The following is a 20,234-nucleotide window of genomic DNA, read 5'->3' as shown; positions in this document are numbered from 1 at the left end:
CTGCGCGCCGTGGGGCCGCCCGAGTCCGTCGCGGCGAGCGCGGGAACTCCGACGAGCCGTCCACGCCGCCCCCGGGCAGGAAGCGGGTTTCCCGGCCCGCACACCGCCCCGGCCCGCCCCGCCACGGCACTCACCTCCGTGGATGCCGCTTGCACTCCTTCCGGGACGCTGCGGGCCGCGGCCGGCCTAGGCGAGCTGCCCGCCGCTTGGGTTCCGCCGCAACGCGAGGACCCCCGAAACGTCCCGAAGCCGCCGGGCCCCCGGCCACGCCCGCCGGGACCGGAGGAGCGGAGCCGAGCGGAGCGCGTGTCGCTCGACGCGGGCTCCGAGTCGCGACTGGGCTCAGGCTGGCACGGGCTGGCCAAGGCACCGCAGCCCCACTGCAGCTCTGACGTCAGCGAAGGTGCGAACACTGGGCCCCTTCTGACGCACGGCCCGGCGCCGCCCCCGGCCCCCGCGCCAGCCCCCGCCGCCGCGAGCCCCTTCCTCCCGCTCTTAAAGAGCACACTTCCTGCAGGCGCCGCCCCACGCGGCCCCCGCGGCAATCAGAGCTTGGGGGTTGGGGTTTGGGGCCTGGGATCTAGAGCCAAGCTTCAGCTTTTGGAGAACTAAGTCCCAAATGACCAGATGAAAAATGGCTCGCAAAGCAACACGTGAATTCAGGCAAGGAGAATGGCGTTCAAGGGGTTAATGGAGCGCTTAGATGCCCAGCGTCTGCAGTGAGGTGCCTCAACCAAAAGCTGCTTTTCAAAGACCCGTTTACTCAGGGCTATACACTGATTTAAGGTTGCTATCTTTCACTGCTGAAGAGTAACGGTAAAATGAATCCAATGAGCCCCCTTTAACAAAAGGGGAGACCCAGGTTCCTTTAAAGAGACAAGGTATTCAAAGTTCTAATAAGCACAAGAAAGGATTACGAATATTAACAAATATCTGTTTGCCCTCAAGTACATTCACTGTCTTCTACAAAAGCAGTAGTGAGCAAAAACAAACAAGTGCTGTGGGGGGACACAAAGCTAAATCAGACACTACTGAATATACACTAAGAATCTGTGATGAAGAAAATAATTGTTACCTAAAAGAACAGCATCTGAAAGCTATATTTATTTCCTTCACACACACATTCTTTTCTTTTGCAGACAGGGTGTCCACTAAATAGCCCAGGTTGGTCTCAAACTCTTCATTCTCCTGCTTGCCCTCCTGAGTGCTTAAAGTACAAGTACCGCTCAAGGCTAGGGAGCTGTGCTTTGTGTAAAAACATTCTTGGTAGCTTTAGGAGTTGTTGGTACAGCCTTTCTGGAGACTCATCCCAGCCACTCAACACAATGCAGCCAAACCCTGAGGTATATTCCCAGTCTCTAGATTTCTTGTAAAACACCAAAAATACAAATGTCTTTAAGAGAAATGTTGTACACATATCAGCCTTGGAATTATCAAAGAAACCCAATCACGAATTAACCCATCCCTCCAGACATAACTGTATTTCAGCTAAAGCACACTTTTTTTAATCTTCCCACTTCAATATCTCCAAAATCAGAATGCATCTTAAAGACTTGGAGCCTCTTGATTTTGTTGGCCAGGTGGCAGTATTGCTTCCACATACAAAAGATGTATGCAGCTGTTTAAAACTGTTCTCAATTCAAATGAGTAAAATGCATTGTTTAATGAAACCCGCAACCCTACAAGGAAGGGAATTATTAGACATCTCGTCGTTCAAACTTGAAAACAACTTGCAAGCTTCTGCTAGCTGAAGACAGCTCAAGCACATGGGAACACGCACGGGAACACACACACACACACACACATATAATCAATAAACATGGGAAGATTTCCTGGGAAAAGGGATTTTTTTTTTGAGAAGAAGATTTTTCTAAAACAAAAAACAGTTCCCCCAGCACTTTGAAATGAGGGTGACAGGGTGGGCTAAAATCTATTACCTTGAAGCCAGTCCCCAGTTAATCAGCAAGAATATTAGTTCTCAGTGCTTTGGGGGACTTGTGGCTGAATGGAACAGTAAAACAAGCCCAGCTGGGCAAGGTGCCATGTTCCTGCAATCCCCAGCACCCAGAAAGCATGAGGATCTCATATTTGAGGCCAGCCTGGGCTACCCAGCAAGACTTTGACTAAAAATACAAACACACACACACACACACACACACACACACACAACTATAAAGCTAATACAGGACTAAAACAAAAAGGGAAAAGTCCACTTTGAATATCTTTTTTTCTTTTTTCTTTTTTAACTGATGGCCAAGCAGCTCATTTATAATCCTTTTTCAACTTTAATCAGAAACACTGAAGAGAAAGAATATGGGTTGGAGATCACCTAAAATCACTGCCATCTACTTAGATCAAGAAGGTTCCAACATCAAAATTGGAGGGAGAAGTTGGGCTAGCTGCTTGAATAACTAAGATCTTATGCATTGCAAGCAGTTTAAAACATTTTTACTTATATCTAGAATTTAAATATTATACAGAGTTAGTACACATGTGTAGGTGTGCCAGGCACGGAGCTCCAATGGCAAAAAGACCAAGTAGAGGTCAGAGAGCCATGCGTCTTCATCCTAGGTTCCAGGGTTTGAACTCAGGTTGTCAGGTTTACATGACAAGCTGAGTCATCTCGCCTATCACCAGCATTTTCATGTCTCAGAAGATGTACTGCACAGAAAAATCACAGCAATCAACAGCTGACTCAGAACATGAGTCACAAAAATTAAGGTCTGAATTTGACTAAGTTTTTTTGGAACATCTTAACCAATTTTACTTCTATTTCTTATATACACTGATTTTATATATATATATATTATATATTTTATATATATATATATATACATGTATATATAAATGTGCAAAGTCTGGAAGGGTGTTTTACATGTAAGAAAATAACAAACTATCCCTGTCTTACGAAACACACATAGATTCTCTTCCAATGCAATCCTAACCCACAGTATTGAGGCAATGCTATTCTGCATCAGATTGCAGCCCATTCAGATCAGATTTCTGTCTACTGGTAATGAGTGATGGGAAAGTTCATTACCAATTAGAGAAGATCAAAAAGTTGTAATTTCCCATTTCCTTTTTAATCCATTATTGAGGTGTACACACAGCAAAAACTCATCCAAATGACCTTAGTCAACAGGTTTCTTGCATCCCATCTCTTCCGTAGCCTTGGGGGAACAGGATCCTAAGTACATATTCTCTTAGATTATCTTCCCTTAAATAAAAACAATGCTCATCTATATCCAGAAATCACTTTCTGGTCCACTTTCTGGTTGTCATTTTAGCTAATATTAGGCTAATACCTTATGGAGAAAAGCTGTACAGGAAATCTGGAGTCCACTGCTGAATCATAAAGTAATTTAGACCTCATCAACTTGGAGGTTTATTATACCCCTCAAAAAATCTACTATCTTGTTTTTTATCATACCTATTTGTAAGCTTTTATACAACAGCCTGGTATTTTATCACTTTAAAGAATATACTGTGGGAACCAGTATAGCGACACTTACCTGTAATCCCAACACACAAGAGGATGAGGGACCCTCAAGATGGTTCAGTGAGTAAAGACACTTGCCACCAAGTCTGACAACTCGAGTCCCATCTCCAGAACGCACATATGGTGGGTAGAGAGAAGGAACTACTGCAAATTGTTCTCTGGTCTTCACATACACACACAATAAAATGTTTTTAAAGAAGTTGGGCAGGGCAGTGGTGGCGCATGCCTTTAATCCCAGCACTTGGGAGGCAGAGACAGGAGGATTTCTGAGTTTGAGGCCAGCCTGGTCTACAGAGTGAGTTCCAGCACAGCCAGGACTACACAGAGAAACCCTGTCTCAATAAAAAAACAACAAACAAAAAAAAAGTTGGGTGCCAGATGTGGTAATGTACACTTTTTATCCTAGCACAGAAGGGGCAGAGACAAGTGGGTTGTCTGCAGCCAGCCTGATCTACACAGTGAGCAGCATTCAAAAAAAAAGTGAGATGGCAAGAACCCTAGATCAAAAAGAAAATGTTTAAAAAGGCCAGAGGATCAGCAGTTTGAGGCCATCCTAGCTATGTAGCAGAACTTTATTCTCTAAACAAACAAGCATACAGAACAAAACAGTAAAGAGTATATGTTGGAGTTAGGAGCACATGTAACTCCGCAGTAGAGCACTTGCCCAACATGAAGTGCACTACTTATAGAGTATATGTCATCTTTAAGGGTTAACAATACACTCACGTTGCACATCGCATCCAAATCATCATTTTAAAAGGTTGGTTACAAAATATGTGCATTTTGGTCCACTTGTCTCCTAAGAAACACACAAAAATCCCATTTTAAATAATAGAGAGCACCGTCTGAATGGGGAGAGCGTGGTGATGCTGTCGGGGAAGCTGCGCACTGCAGCCTGCAACCCCTATGCTCAACCCAGCCACTGGCCTGAGTGAGTGCCAAGTAAGTGATGGCTGCTTCCACAACCCCATATGGGACAGCTATTTCTATTAGCTGGGGATGGGGGGGGGCGGCTACATTTGGGGAAGGAAGGGCAGAAAGAACATGGAGAGCCACAGGGTGGGAGATGTGCAGAAAAAAAGTCTTCTGTGCTTGACATAGCTGTTGCAATCACGAGCTCACCGAAGCTGTAACAATCCACACAAAACCTGCACAAGATTGGGCCTGTCTATATTTAATCATGGATGGGAGAGGGGTCCAAGAGGCCAGACCCTTCCCTGAGGGACTATCCACAGCTAATAGTTGATGGGGGAGGAGGGTGTCATTTTCTTCAGTGATATAGTCACTGATGAGTGGCCAAAGCACCAGTAAATTACCTCCTCCCCACGCTCCAGCAAGAAACTCTAATTAAACTCAGTGGGTCACACAGAAAGAAGACATGAAATAGGAGGAGGCTTGTTGATAAGGGTTTCAACCGGAGAGTAGGGACTGGCAGTGAAAATGACTAAGATTCTTTATATAAATGTAGGAAACTGGCAAACTTTTTTTTTTAATTTAAAGGTGATAATGCCCTCCGCTTCATTGCCTGTTCAAACAAAAAAGTTAATGACTGGCGCGGCATGTAAGGTAGATGGATGACTGTTGCAGAGCTATGTGATAGGTATGCGATGGGCTCTCAGGACAACCAAGTGTAGGAACCAGAGTGTATCAGGGAGAGCCTGCAAGAGTTAAACCCATACCATATAATCAAAGTTAATAGCTAATGTCTACCAAATCAGAAAGCCATCAAATAGTGATACAAACCTATTTTTACCTAAACATAAAGATGAGCGAACCTCCAGCAGGTAAAGCAAACTCTTAGAATGAGTCTTTTTGCATATCAGATTTGAATCAAGGCAAGGCAAACCAAGGTGACTAAATACACCAGATCATGGACAGATCTTTTCCCTTCCCTTTTATAATTTTTTTTTATTTTGAAAGACTAGGTCTCATGTACCCTAAACTGACCTAAAAATGCTCAAACTTGCAATATAGCATAGAAGACTTCTACCAGGATGGACTTATAGCATGCTATAGCACTTCACCAAGTGAGTTTCATCACATCAGCTGCACAAAAAAAAAAAAAAAAAAAAAAAAAAAAAAAAAAGCCTGTTCTTCAGGCTTCCACACCATCTAAACTCCTGCCACAGGTTTACTTGAAATGGTAGAGAATTATTCCTTCTCCCCTGTTTTTTGGAGAGCTCATCTCAGCTTTTAAAAACAAAACAAAACAACTTAGCATGTCCACAGCCTTTCCCTGTGTTTTTAAAAGATAATTGTGATAGTGCTGTGATTTAGTGCGTATGTGCAGGTGCAGGCGCGCTGCAGCGCTCAGTTCTCTGGGAGCAGGCTTGTACAATAAGCCGTTTACCCGCTGAGCCATCTAGCAGGTCCCCTTATCTGCCTTCAAATGTTCAGTTTCTCCAGCTCCAGTGTTCCGACTGCACAACAGAGAAGAAACAAGATGCTGAAGCTCCAGTGGTTTGGTCCTGGGTATGTTTTTTTCTTTTTGTTGTTTTGTTATATTTTGTTTTGACTTGGCAAAGATTTATCTTTTTCTGTTTCCAGTCTTTTAAAGTAGTCACAGATTTGCTTACAATAAAGCTGATTTCAAGAACACAGAAAAATTAAACCCAAACAGTGAGATTAAATCTAGCAATCAAGGATGATGAGGAACACAAGACACAAAAAACTGAGTGCCTGGGGTGACGACCGACATGGAGACATGGAGGTCAGAGAGAGGCAGGAGCGTGCACGCACACACACACACACACACACACACACACACCCCGAGCTGTACAGTGGGGTTTGTGGATTTGTCTTCCTACTCATTACTCAAAAAACAACCCGCAAAGACCTAAGCTACCTTTATACACAAATAACATCCATTTAAATTAAATACATTTTCTACAATGTAATGCAATTATAAGGCCACAATATTCCCTTTGGACAAATCCCTGAAAGAAGTGACTTAATATCAATGTTACTCATTCTTTTCAAATATAAATTGTTTTAACCTAATTAAGGTTAAGGATAATTTTTAAATACTACAAACATCATGACTAGTATATTTAAGGTATTTATATTTATATCTAATATCCAAAGAAAATTTACTGCCAAATGCTTAGTCGCCATCCGACATGCTTTCTGATTGATCCCATAGATATAATTATAGGTCATGGTTTTACTGTCTGTTCTTTCTCCTTACTAAATTAGGAGTGCTATATTTACGGAAAGGGTAAGCACAAGTGGCCCAGGCACCCAAGGATCACGATGGCTCTTCAGTTAGCTGTCAGAGCGCACTAGAAATCCTTCTTGGTACGTGAGCAAGTTGGATCCAATTCTTCATCAAAGGTACTGTGCTCGTGGAGGCTGTCATATGCTCCAAGTCATATGAATCGGCAGTCCAAAGGCCAGAGGAAAAGGATCGACAGGGACAGAAGACAAACCTTCAGAAATGCTGTGGAGAAAAGGCCACCTTTCTGCCTAACAGGTCTCTCTCTTGCTGAAAGCAGCAGTATGCATTTGGTTTTTTAAAATGAACTCCTGGGCCGTGAGACGGGGAGAATCGAGTGCTGCGAATGCGCAACAATCCGCGAGTTTGATCCTCAGAGCTACATGGAAGTACAGCGCTCACAACAATAAATTAAATTAATAAAATGAAACTGTAAAAAATGGAACTCGGGGGAAGGGCAATGCTTTTTGACGTACTTGAACAATTCTAAAAGCAATATAACCTTTTTCTGAGAGGCTTTCAGCTTCTTTCCTTCTCTCTGAGTTTTGCTCCCTTTCCTGTGGTGCACGACTCATCAGTGCAATGTGCCTCTGAGCGAGGCAGGTAGTCTAGGACACCAAGCACACGTGAAGTGACTCTGTCCAGGCTCATGCTGAATTTTTTTCCACATCACCATTACATGCAGAACTGAGGCTGGAAAGCAATTGCAGTCTCCATGCTAATGCTCTGCGTCCTACACAGAAGCCAACAGACTCTCCTACAGCAGAGGCCACTCTCTAGGCCAGCTCAGCGCGGAGCTTCCAGCGGGCTCCCATTCACTGTGGCTCCACCTCAGCAGCATCCCATCCTCTCATCTTTAATGTTGGTCTTAGAACATACTAGAGAGCCCCCCCCTTCTTTTCCAGAGGGTGAGAAGTTCACAGATTCTACATCTCTGTAGGCTCCCGGGTAGCAAGATGCTGCAGTAGAATTTCAATCAATTCAGAAATTATCTTTCCTTTGTCATTTTCCCTCCCTGTTTCTTTTATAATTCCCAAGAACACCTTTTGGGCAGAGGGGGGTGAATCTCTAAGAGTTCGAGGCCAGCCTGACGAACTACATAGTGAACCCCTTTCAAACAAAACAAACAAAATTCAGATTATTATTCAAAACTCAACCTCAAATAGATTGTTGTCTTCTCCAATTCTGCTGTCTCCAACAGGAATTGCCCTTGCTCAGCAGATTAGAGGAGGATGCCCTGCTTGGTGGAAACCTTCCTTGTTTGCTATTCCCGTGGAAACCTTGTTTGCTATTCCTGCCACTGACTCTAAACCCACAACCCTTCCTTCCATTCCTCACTCAGAGTGGCAGCAGCAATGTTTGTAGCCAAATACCACTCAAGAGTGCGACGCCTGCTGTCACGCTCTGCCAGGATGGGTTTCTGGTAGCAGGTGGCTGGGCAGAAGCAGCTGGAAGCGGCTGAGTGCCTCCTAGGCACTGCAAAAGAGAGCTGCTTGTTCTTATGAGCTGCTCTAAGGAAGACATCGAGGCGGAATTTATTTCCCATAGCCTGTATTCGTAAATTTTTATCAGTGGCATTCAAATATGATATGTAAAGAACATTAAAAAAAAATCCCATACCATCAAACACCAAAAGTGCTATACTGCTGATTTTCTTTAGTTCCATGCTAAGGAGATTGAGCTCCTGCCTAGGGAGCGCAGCACCAAGGCTTTACGCTCTTCCAGGGACCTTGGCCTTCGTTCCTATTTTGTTCCATTTTGTACTATATTTATGTCATGTACTTGGGACATGTATGCCACAATGGGAGCGTGCCATGCCACGAGTGCAGAGATCGGGGACTATTTGTTGGAGTTGGTTTTCTCCTTCTACTGTGTCATAAGGATCAAACTCCAGACTCTAAGCTGAGCCCTCCTAGTTCCTATATTTCTGATGAAGCTGAAGGCATCAGCTTGAGTAATCACTTTCCCCCACCCCTACAGTTAACTAATTTCACAAATTTAATTCCAACATGCCTGCCTTTGCTATGCAAAACAACCATTCCTATTCACAGCTCCCAATCACCTCTGTAGACATCACCTCTGCCGGCTGGCCAAAAGGACTACAAAGATTACGGTAAGACAGCTGAGGATCCACCTTATACCCCGGAGGCTACTAAAACTGTTCAAACTAGCCAGCGTGCTCTTTCACACAGTTTACCTCCCTCTGCTAGCTTACCTTGCTTAAGAACTTCCATTCATGGCTCAGAGAGGCTACGTGCCTCCTCTGTCTGGGGAACTAGGAGTGGGGCAAGAGGCGGGGGATAAAAATCTGCCTTTCCAGCAATAATTTTTCATAACTATGTATATTATCATGTGTGCGCGCACATGTACTTACGTGCTCGTGTACCACAGCACACTGTATCATGGCACAAGCGTACATGGTGTGTGTGTAGATTAGAATACAGCTTGTAGTACAGCAGGGATGAAACTCTAAAACTCGGGTCATCTTGTATACATTCTTTATTATTATTATATGGTTTTTAAAATTTATTTAGTGTATGTGTGCACACACGCGTGTCCGCACGTGCGCCACACATGTGCTCAAGCACATGCACCATACCCCAGTGTGGAGGGCAGAGAATAGTATGTAGAATTTAGTTCTCTCCTTCCACCTTGCAGTTCAAGGGATAGAACTCCGATGGAACTCCGATCCTTTGGCTTAGTGGGAAGTGCCTTTACCCCGGTGCCACATCTACAGCCCTATTGAAATATGGAGAACTCAGATGCAGCTCACTAGTGGGTACATAAGGTCAGACCAGGGTCCAGTTGTTGGCTGCCCAGCAATACAATAAGGGTGTATTTCATTAGAGCAAGTAGCGCACCCACCGAGCAGTATCGCTGCAGGAAGAGAGAGTCAGCGAGTCCACAGTGCTAAGCTCTAGCCCCTCGCACAGCCACCACTACCTGAGGGCACACTGGTGACAGTGGTAGTGCCCTACTTTCCCAGCCCCAACTGGTCATCAACTAGGAGCTGAGTGCCCCGCACACTGCAGCTCAGGGTACTCTGAAGAGCAGTGAAGCAGGATTTCCCTGTGCGGTGGGTGCACAGTCTGGATGCAGTGTCTCCTCAAGTTTTGCACAGGAGCCCCACATGTAAATGCCACAGAAATCTCCAAAAAGTCTACAAGACAGTACCTGGCAAAGCGCACTGCAAAGGGTTCCGGATGAGAAAACCAGAGCCAGGAGGCTGCCCCAGAGAAGACGGAGAGTATTAGTAGGATGCCCACATACCTCCTTAAAGTGCTTGCCTGAGAAAGCAGCATGCCACCAGGGAAATTTCCTTTAGCCAATGCACCTGATGATAGTTCTGGATGCCTCCTTGTGGGACATTTACTAAAATAGGCTCAAAATGATAAATATGTAGCTTTTGCAAGAACAGAAGGTTCTTTCTCTGGAACCGAAGGTCACTGATGTTATCAGTGTGAAGCCTGGAGCCGCTGCCACCCTAGCTCTGTGCCTCCCCACCTAAGCTCTGTGGGAGGCGAGAACGTCCTTCAATACACTGCAGCTCCCAGGCAGCAGACCCACTTGCTCCTTGCTGACTCTAGGGCGGAAGGCTCTTCTCCTTTCTCCCCTCTTCTAAATATGAGTCATTTAATCTACAGACATAGTGCATATATATTTATATGTAATTAAGTGTATAAACTTGAATTACTAACAGTATATCCATATTGGGTTTCTGTATAATACACAGAACCACCAAACATAAGACCAGGCGAATCAAATGAAAAGAAGCATTCTGCTCCATAACCTTAGAATTAAAGTAAATTGTAGCACAGTACAAAAGAGTCACCATTCTATTACTATTGTTTAATAATGCCAAAGTTCCATCTTAATTTGTCACCCTCCTTCTGGCACTGACTAATAAAATGCACTGTTTACAGAAAACTTTGCTCAGAATCAGATTTTCAGGTAGGAAATCCCCTAGCTTTGTTTCCTTGCAGCGCTAAGTCCGTGCAAGTGCTTTTATGTCCTGGGGAATACAGCACATTTGTCCCTCTAGCATACAGCTGCTGATAGTCTGTCGAGCTCCGCTAAAAGGCTTGAGTGTTTTGTCTGCAGCAGTGGCCTGAAAGACAGCTTCCTCCCCTGCAAAAGTCTGTGTGGCTTCCCAGTGATTCATGGCAACTATAGCAAAGCATGTATTCGGTTCGGATGTACCCATGAAAGGACGACGTTTGTGCCTCCTACAGCAACCTGGCAAAATTATCTACACCAAACTGGGAGATTGTAAAGCCGCTCTTCAAGTGTTTCAAGCCGGTCTTCAAGTGTTTCAAGCAGGTGTGTATCTTTACTCTAAAGAACAAAACTGATCCACTGTGTTTCTTTCATAACAAGAAATCGAGGGGAGGGGAGAGGGAACAGAAGTTTGTTTTAGTTTTTTTTTTCTTTTTTTTTTCTTTTTTCTTTCTTTTTTTTTTGGAGGGGAACCTGAGAAAGGAGATATTGTAAATAAAGAAAACAGCTAATAAAAAAATAAAAATAAAAATAGATAGTTTGCTTGTAAGCTAATCCTACATAAATAAAGCAACTTTCTAAATTAAAAAGAAAAAAGAAGAAGAAGAAGAAAAGAAAAAAGAAATGGCACAAGCCCTTGCTGGGTGTTTCTGGTCAGATCTAAGCATGTGAAGTAACGCCAGTACTCCATGCCACACTGACGTTGAGTCACTTTGTTTCTAAACATGTCCAGGCTTCTTAGAAAAATCCCATGGTCCTCCAAGTCGGCCTTCAATGGTAAGAGAACTTCTAATATATACTAGAAATAAATTGGCCATGAATGTTCGAGAAAGTCAATATACCCCTCCAAAATCTGCGCACTGAAACCAAGTCTTGAGCTTCCAAACCCACACATCGTACTGATTTATTTTACATGGAAATTGTATGTGCCTTTTCTTGCTAGAAAACACTTAAACAGTCACTATGAAAAGTCAAATGTGGATTTGGGAAAAGCTGTTACAAATGTATGCTTTCTGAGGTATTTTTGTTTGTTTGTTTAACTGTTTCTTTTTTTAGGATTTATAAATTGTTTTCGTAGGGCTGGAGAGATGGCTCAGCCGTTAAAGGCTAGGCTCACAACCAAAATAAATTGTTTTCGTTTGTTTGAAGTGGGTTTTTTGAGAAAAACTGAAAAATGAACAAAAGCGTATCATTAAAAAAAAGTGAGACTAGGGGCTAAGAAAATGTCTCTCTCCGCAGTTAAAAGCAAGAATTGCTCTTTCAAAGTACAGTCCCCAGCACTGGCTGCAGTGGCTCCCAACAGCCAGTACTCCAATTCCACCATATCCAATACCCTAAGACCTCTCTGGGCACCTGCATGCACATGATGCACATAAATTCAGGCAGGTACATGTACATACACATAATAAAATTTAAAGCCAGTATGAATGTACACTACACACCAAAGTTAGTATCTGTTTCCAAATAATTGTAAGGACACTTTTTGCCCATTAGCGACGACAGCAAGACCTACTGGGAAAATCACTGTGGTGTCTAAGGCCCTTGAGTAGTGACAGGCTGCTGAGGTCCTGCCATTCAATGGAATGCCCACCAAGCCTCCTCAGCAAAACTGCTGTGCCAGCTTCCCAGCTCTCCCCTCTCAGTTCTGTGCTTGCCACTCCATCTCTGCACTTCTCTGTGCCGGTTTCTGGGATTCTCAAGGGTGCTGAAAGGAGGGGAGGCTCTTCCCCAGGCCGTGATACGGGGGCAAAGAGGGAAGAAATGGCTAGCTGACCTAAAAAGGCTCAAATTTGAAATATACAGCTGAAGAACGAAGAGCTGTACAGGCAAGGCACGGAGCTAGGGGCTGTCGGAGCATCACCGGGCTACTGTTCCAGGGCCGACTCCGCGGAGTGCCCTTCACCGTTCATTCCTCTCACCCTCCTAACATTCTCTCAGCATTTACTCTCTGAATCGCTGTTAACATTGCCTTTAACACAACAGAGCTTAGCTCTTTCCTCTCCTTTCAATAGGTATTGAAAAAAAATCAGTTTCCACCACTTAAATTATTTTTACCATTGTGTATGTGTGGTGGGGGAACGATATTCATAGTATCGATACTGCATAGTGTTATGGTGCATTATGGAGGTCAGAGGGAGTCCAGCATCTCCTTCCACAGTGAATTCTGGGGATCCAACTCAAGTTGTCAAGCTTGGCTCCAAGTGCCTTGATTGCTGAGACACCTCACGGGCTGAGCTCCAACCACTAAGCAACAGCACAAATTTGAATCAGAAACACATCCCTCCCGCAGCCAACATGAAGGGGATTGCCCGAAGGTGATCGCTTGGATGTTCAGAGTCCAATCCTCCACCCGGTACTTTCATTCGAGGTAGGGGTGCACTTTGACTTCTGTTATTCTGGGTGTCTCTTGAAAAGTAACCCATGAACTAAAGTTCTTCTTTGGGGTTCCATGTGCTGAGTGGGGTTCCCTAACCCTGAAATGTTTTTTTTCTTGAATCCCTATGAGGGATTTTTTGACTTCTCTCTGAGATCATCATGTCAATTCAAAAATCTTTGCTTCTGTAACTTTTACTATTACTACCTTAACATTATTTGTTTCCTTACTTACTGGCAAAACACTGAATTACAATGACCCTCTGGGGCTCAAAATTTATTATCCTTCAATAATCCACGTACGGAAAGACAGAGCAGCAATCGAAATCTCCATCCAGGATGGTCTGCTTATTTTATCTGGTATGAAAAATGGAGAAAGTGGCTAAATACTCCAAATATCATTTAAACTGTTAAAACTTTTAAGCTCTTGTTTCAAATCATTTTCCTTCCCTGCAAGCCCTACAGCAACTCCGTATTTCCTCAAACGCCCTTCTCCACAAAACACACACACACACACATACCACACACACACACACACACACACACACACACACAAATCTGCGCACGGGAGTGCACATCCCACGAATGCACATACGCACAACTGCTGCCACCCTATTACCAGCTTTGCCACGGCCACCACTGCCACGGGACAAACTAAGCACCTCACATCATTGGCACTGTATTTGAAGCTAACCAACTAAATTTAAATCTTCATATTGCTACAACTTTTACACCACCACCAAGGATTTCTCCAAAACCCCGACAGTGAACGAAAATTTACGAAACAATTTAATGGAGTTGTTTTGTGAACAAATTTTCCATGATTTTTGTTACTCACAGCAAATATAGTCAACTACGGGGGAGTGGGAGGGGCTGGGGGAGGGGCTTGAAATCATCCATTTGGATCAAATAAGCCAAATGCATCCTCATTTAAGAGGATCTTCCAGGATCAAGAACTTTTCCTGGCTCCTGTGGAAGACTTGGGAAACAGAAAATCCGCTGGGTAAACATCCTCAGAATCTAGTCCAACGAAATTGACCGCTAAGTAGTTAAAATTATGGGCAAACAATACAGATCTGCGAATATCGTCTGTCATTATAACTAATAACATATTAGAAAGAACACTGGCTCAGAACTGAATTCTCAAACAACCTTGGCTCTGGCCACAATTATTGGAAATGGTCTCAAATCATAGCATAAGCCTGTACGCGTACAGAAATCCATGCACTTCCGTGGGTGTATGTTTGTGCATGACAGTGTGCGCACCCAAATGCTAACATTAACTAACAAAACATCAGGATGCTAGATTTAATCCTATACCATGATGGTAGTAGTTTAAGAAAAAATTAAATACAAGAGGTAGTCTTTATGGCACCGCAATTAAAATAATTAGAAAAAAAAAAACAGAAAGCTCCAAATTTGAGCACTTCATCAAATCAATGCTAGTATTGTAAGGAATACAGAAAGCTCCATTTAATTTTCTTTTCGGTTCAGCCACTATGGAAAATGTTAGCAAGACATATTCTCAGGAATTATCCTATGAAAAATCATTTTACCCTAAAAATGAGTCGTTCCTCAATTCAGACTTATGGCAGCTTTGTCTCTCAATGGCTTTGTCTGGATTCCTTAAGTTCTTCCTCTTTGCCCTTAAACTCTGCTTTAATTGCACTAAAGATGTAAGTTGGGTTGGAGAGATGTCTCAGTGGTGAAGAACACTGGCTGCTCTTCCAGAGGTTCCAGGTTCATATTTCCAGCACCCAAGTAGCAGGTCACAACGGTAACTCCAGCTCTAGGGGATCCTATACCCTCAAACAGGCATATATGCAGGCAAAACACTAATGCACACAACATAAAATCAATTATTAAAAGAGTATTTCAAGCCGGGCGGTGGTGGCACTTGCCTTTAATCCCAGCACTTGGGAGGCAGAGGCAGGCGGATTTCTGAGTTCGAGGCGAGCCTGGTCTACAGAGTGAGTTCCAGGACAGCCAGGACTACAAGGAGAAACCCTGTCTCGAAAAAAAAAAACGGGAAAAAAAAAAAAGTATTTCAGTCAACTATTGCAAAACCCCTCTTCTTAGTATACAAAAGGCACAGGAAGCAGGCCACAGCAGGTGGTTCTGGAAACAGAGCCCTGCTTCTCCCCAGCAGCAGGTCAGCCAGAAGCTCTCCCCCACCTCAACTCCCCAACAGCTCCCCAGAGCTCCCAGTTGCCTCTAACCTGGCTATGCATGGTGGCACTCACCTTTAGTCCCAGCACTGAAAGGCAGAGGCAGGCGGGTCTCAGTGAGTTCGAGGTGAGCTTGGTCTACAAAGAGAGCTCCAGGACAGCCAGTGCTATACAGAGAAACCCTATCTCAAAAAAACAAAATAAATTAATATTAATAACAATTACTATTATTATAATAATAAATAAAATCAGCCAGCAAGGTATTTCAGAAGGTAAAGGAAGGCACTGATGAACTGAGTTCTATCTCCAGAACCCGTGGAGTGAAAGGACAGCCCTATGGCCCTGAGCTGTCCTCTAACTTCTGCAAGCGCACAGGACACCTATGCACATACACCCCTGTGTGTGCATGTCACACACTAAACAAAGAAATGCAATTTCAAATATTTTTGTAAAGGCAAGAACTAAGTCTACCACTCCTGGCAACATACCCAGAGAAACACACACACACAGAGAGAGAGAGAGAAAGCAAGAGAGAGAGAGAGGGGGATCAAAGTATTATCTACAAGAGCCAAATAGGTAAAGAAAATGAAATATAAAAACATGATAGAATATTATTACTCAGATATAAACAAATCATGCCGTCTACAGGAAAACGCTTGGAATTGGAGATCATCATATTAAGAAAACTACAACAGAAAAAAAAAATGCAAGGAAAGAAATTATGAGGAACAAAGGGAAAATAACTAAGCTAAACTAACCAAGAACAAAATCTCCTTGCAGAAGCGGGGTCGGGGGAAGATGCCAGCCAAGTGGTGATGTGGCAGGCTTCTGGTTCCAGAGCTCAGGATAACACAGGGGCAGCCAGAATGATACAATGAGACTCTGTCTAAAAATAATAAGTTTTTAAAGGTGAACTGCCCATATCGGGGAAGCTGAAGAGAAGAGGCAAAGGCCAATTAATACAGTGCATCCCATCTCCACTTGAGCTCATTTGCTGTCTGTACAATTCTGACAATGTCCCACCCCCACTCCCACCCCTGGGCTGAGAACTGAATCCGGGGTCTTCTGCACATGCCAGGCAAGCCTTCCACCACTGAGCTGTAGTTCCCTTGCTTCTAAATGAATATTTAAAAAACCGGTTCATATATGCTCTGAAAACACTTTGTAGGTGAAAGGAGTCTTACTTCACTCCATTTTTCAAGTTCGTGATGGTTTTTTGTTTGTTGTTTGCTGGGTTTTTTTCCTTTAAAACAAAATCATTTGCTGTTTCAAACAAACAGTAAGAGTATAGTAACAATATCTTGTGTGTGCTTACTATTCTCTGAGCTGTGTGAGGAGAGCTGGTAGTGGATTTTATATCCCATGCTACAAAGCTGTAATGGACTGGTTACTTTTTCACCCTGCCTCGGCATCCATTTTCAGTCTCTGCTGAACCTTTGCCCAGTTGCCAGATGTTCCAGCCCCTCAAGGTGACAGATACAAGCCACTGCCTTATGCAGCCTCATCCTGGTGCCACCTCCCTAGGAGACAGCTGGGTACAACCTACCTGACCTGCCAACTGATCGCATGTCCCTTATAGAGAGTTCAGCCACTGACTCATTCTGGCCACCTCTGTCAAGGAACCTCAGTGGAACCCATGCTGCCCACCCTAAGCCCCCAAGTAGATCTCCCCCTGGGACGCTGCTGGGCTAACACCCTGTGCCCCTCAACCCATAGGTCCCCCACTGACCCCTACCTTGCCCTCCTTTTCGGTCCCCTCCCACTGTGTGTGCCTCTGGTCTGGGCATTTTTCCCTTCCCTCTGGCTTTGGAGACCCCGTCTTTTCTAGGATTTGTAATTATCTCAGTGATCTGCTGTCGCTTTGTTCTCCTGCCTCCTCCCTTCTCACCTGACCCACACCCCCTCTCTTACCACAAGGGCTCTCCTAGACATTAGCTGTCTCTACAGAAATCAACTGGATAAAAACCAGACAGTGACCACGGGCGTTTCCTAGTGAGACAGCCACAGATGTGGTGATAAGCCTTGGAATTGGGGCTTTAGGTTGGGAGAGAGCGCAATGTTCATTCAGCAGAGACTGCGCTTCATATTTTAAATTTTCATCTTTTCCTGCATTAGCAATATAACAAACACTTCAGATACCAGGCAGAGCAGCAAGCTACAGCTCTCAGTCAGCCACGTAATCACCAGGAGGGGAAAAAAAAATGGTACTCTGCAGCGCAGTGTGTTGCTAAGCAACAATGTGCAGTAGCTTAGGCGTATTCAATCTGTTTTCAATTTAAGATGTGTTCATCTTACAATGTGTTTATCAAGGTGTCACCTCATTATAAATCAAGGCTCATCTGCAAAAGTAAGTTTCTCCTGTGAAACACACCTGATCACTGGTCTGACACGTAACCATTATGAAGCCAGGCCACAGAGGTGTCCAGAGAAAGGCTCATGGACTAGCTCCATGACTAGCTCCAAATCTTGTCAGCTCAAAGCTGAGTCCCTCTTCCTACCACAACTAAATTAGAGGAAGACAGGATAACAGTGTAAAGAGAGAGTTACAGCAACAGTGTAAAAAGAGAGATGCAAACAGAAGAGTCAAAGCATCACAGGTCTCCATTGACCCTGCTGTTAGCTCTTCTACACTCAAGTGAATGAACGAAGGAAAGCCCAGAAACTACACTGGGAAACTCAGGACTCTGTCACTGAGGGTCTGTAGCTCTTTCATGCAGCATAGCATAGTGCGCCCCAGCCACATCCCTGTCCACCCTCAAGTATTCTGTTGCCAGTGACATCATGAATCCTCCCACAGGGAGGAAAATGACATTTCTGTCCTGACAGGAACAGACAGACCCCAGAGAGGAGGGACTGATCGCAAGCCCCCCCCCCTTCCCAACATACAGCCGACCAGGTGGGATCTAATTGTCAGGTCAAGGGCTGAGGTATACAGGAAATTAATTCCCATAGCGAGGAAACAGGAAGCAAGTCCCTGAACCCACTGAGTGAGGAGTTACTGCAGGACCGTCCCTAGCCTATGTTCTCTGTAGGGAATAAGCTCACAGCCAGCAATGAATGGCATCACCGTGGGACAATAAGTATGAAGACTGTGGTGTCTATTTGGGACCTTCTTTCTCTTTGTCCCTCTGACCCTAATGAGGAGACCTTAGAGTAGGAGGCAGCTGGTTAGGAACAAGGACAGTCAGAAATTTGCCTGCTCACAGCGGGAAATATTTGATACTATCAGGAGTTTGGCAAATGTCCAGTGTGAGAGGAAATATACTTTAGCTGCCTAGAAATAAGCAATTCCAAAGACTTTTCTTGAAGAAAAAAAAAAGTGGCTCCTGGACAGCCAGGACTATACAGAGAAACCTTGTCTGGAAAAAAACAAACACAAAAACAAAAAACAAACAAACAAACAAAAAGGGGTGCTGAGATGGGGTGGCAAGCGCCGGTTTATTATTCACAAAGCCCACTACTGATCCCCAGCACCACAGCTACAAAGGGGAGGAGGATAGACCATCTTGTAGTTGGGGGCTTTCAAGAAAAAAAAGCCTCTGGTCTGGACACCAAGTCTGCACCCATTCTTTGTTCCCTCCTGACAAAAGAAAGAAGAAATAACAAAGATTGAGGCTGCTGGTGGATAAAAGTCTAAAACAAAACAAAACAAAACAAAACAAAAATGTTGGTCAGGCAACCTCAAAACCAAATTGCCGGGCACTCGCACGCCATAAATCTCAGCACTTAGGAGGCAGAGGCAGGCCTGGTCTACAGAGTGAGTTCCAGGACAAGCCAGGGCTATACAGAGAAACCCTATCTCAAAAACAAAAAGAAACAAAAAACAAAAAACAAAAACAAAAGCAAAACAAAACAAAAAAAAGAATATACATCTATAAAACAAAAGTGTACCAATATTACCTGGGAATCATAACCCTGCAATTGAAATGTATTGAACACTTGAAATTGTACTCCTCCTTGTACAGTCTGATGAGCTATTTCCTGAGGAAACTGCTCCTCCTCCTGGGTCTCTGTCACATCTTTGATCCTGAGTGTCCAGCTTTCCTAAAAGGTTTGTGTTAACATCTATGGACTGAAAACCTGAGTATGAGCTGTATGTGATGGGAATACTGAATTAAATTGTGAATTAAAGGCTTACTGACACTTGAAGATCCTAATTGTGCCTCCAATTTTTCGACTAGAAAGACACTGGAATCTGTTCATAAAAGAATATGGGGGATTAAAATGATGGCTCAGTGGTTAAGAGCACTGACTGCTCTTCAATAGATCCTGAGTTCAATTTCCAGAAACTACATGGTGGCTTACAACCATCTATAATGGGATCTGATGCCCTCTTCTAGTGTGTCTCAAGATAGCGACAGCATACTCATACACATAAAATAACTCTTTTAAAACATATGACTGGAGAGATAGCAATAGTATTAAAAGCACTGGCTGCTCTTGGAGAGGACCCAGGTTCAATCCCCAATTCCCAAATGATAATTCACAACCATTCTTTTTGGTTTTGGGTTGTTTGGGGGGTTATGTTTGGTTGGTTTTGTTTTTGTTTTTCTGAGACAACACAGGATTTCTCAGTGTAGCCCAGGTTGTCCTGGAATTTGCTCTGTAGACACACTAGCCTCAAACTCTAAGTTCTGCCTACCTCTGCCTCCAGAGTGCTGGGATTAAAAGTGTGTGCCCACCACAGCCGGCTAGACTTCCAAACTCTAGTTTTAGGGATCAATCTGACACCCTCTTCTAATATCTGTGGGCACCAGGCAGGGATGTGGTGCACATAACAATATGTACACACACATACATTACATACATACATACATACAGGAAAAGCATTCACACAATAATTCATAAAAATAAAATAAAAATCTAAAAATTTAAAAAGAAATAATAACTATATAGTTGTTCAATTTTCTGTGAGAGACTAGAAAGATGGCAGTGTGGGTAAAGGCACGTGATAGAAGCCTGACAATCTAAGTTTGATCCCCAG

The 20,234-nt window shown here is 43.8% G+C and overlaps 1 protein-coding gene and 1 long non-coding RNA gene across 5 annotated transcripts in view; one reads left to right on the top strand and one right to left on the bottom strand.

The window, feature by feature from the left end:
- The window catches only part of Zdbf2 (zinc finger DBF-type containing 2), a 35,970-nt gene extending 35,697 nt beyond the window's left edge, over nt 1-273 (bottom strand). For 2 of the 4 annotated variants that reach the window (XM_031367714.1, XM_031367712.1), the window contains exon 1: nt 135-273. The gene's annotated coding sequence lies outside the window, so the exon portion shown is untranslated. The remainder of the gene's footprint in view (nt 1-134) is intronic. The other 2 variants (XM_031367713.1, XM_031367711.1) reach the window with 1 other exon arrangement.
- A 29-nt stretch (nt 274-302) lies between these two features.
- LOC116088506 lies at nt 303-7,230 on the top strand. The gene is made up of 3 exons (XR_004117912.1): nt 303-403; nt 5,897-5,971; nt 6,695-7,230. It is a non-coding gene; the product is annotated as an uncharacterized LOC116088506 (long non-coding RNA).
- Nucleotides 7,231-20,234: the final 13,004 nt, after the last annotated feature.

The sequence above is a fragment of the Mastomys coucha genome, unplaced genomic scaffold (genome assembly GCF_008632895.1).
Source record: "Mastomys coucha isolate ucsf_1 unplaced genomic scaffold, UCSF_Mcou_1 pScaffold14, whole genome shotgun sequence".
Lineage (NCBI taxonomy): Eukaryota > Metazoa > Chordata > Mammalia > Rodentia > Muridae > Mastomys > Mastomys coucha.
The sequence above is the reverse complement of the archived record's forward strand: the minus strand, read 5'-3'. Positions and strand labels throughout refer to the sequence as shown.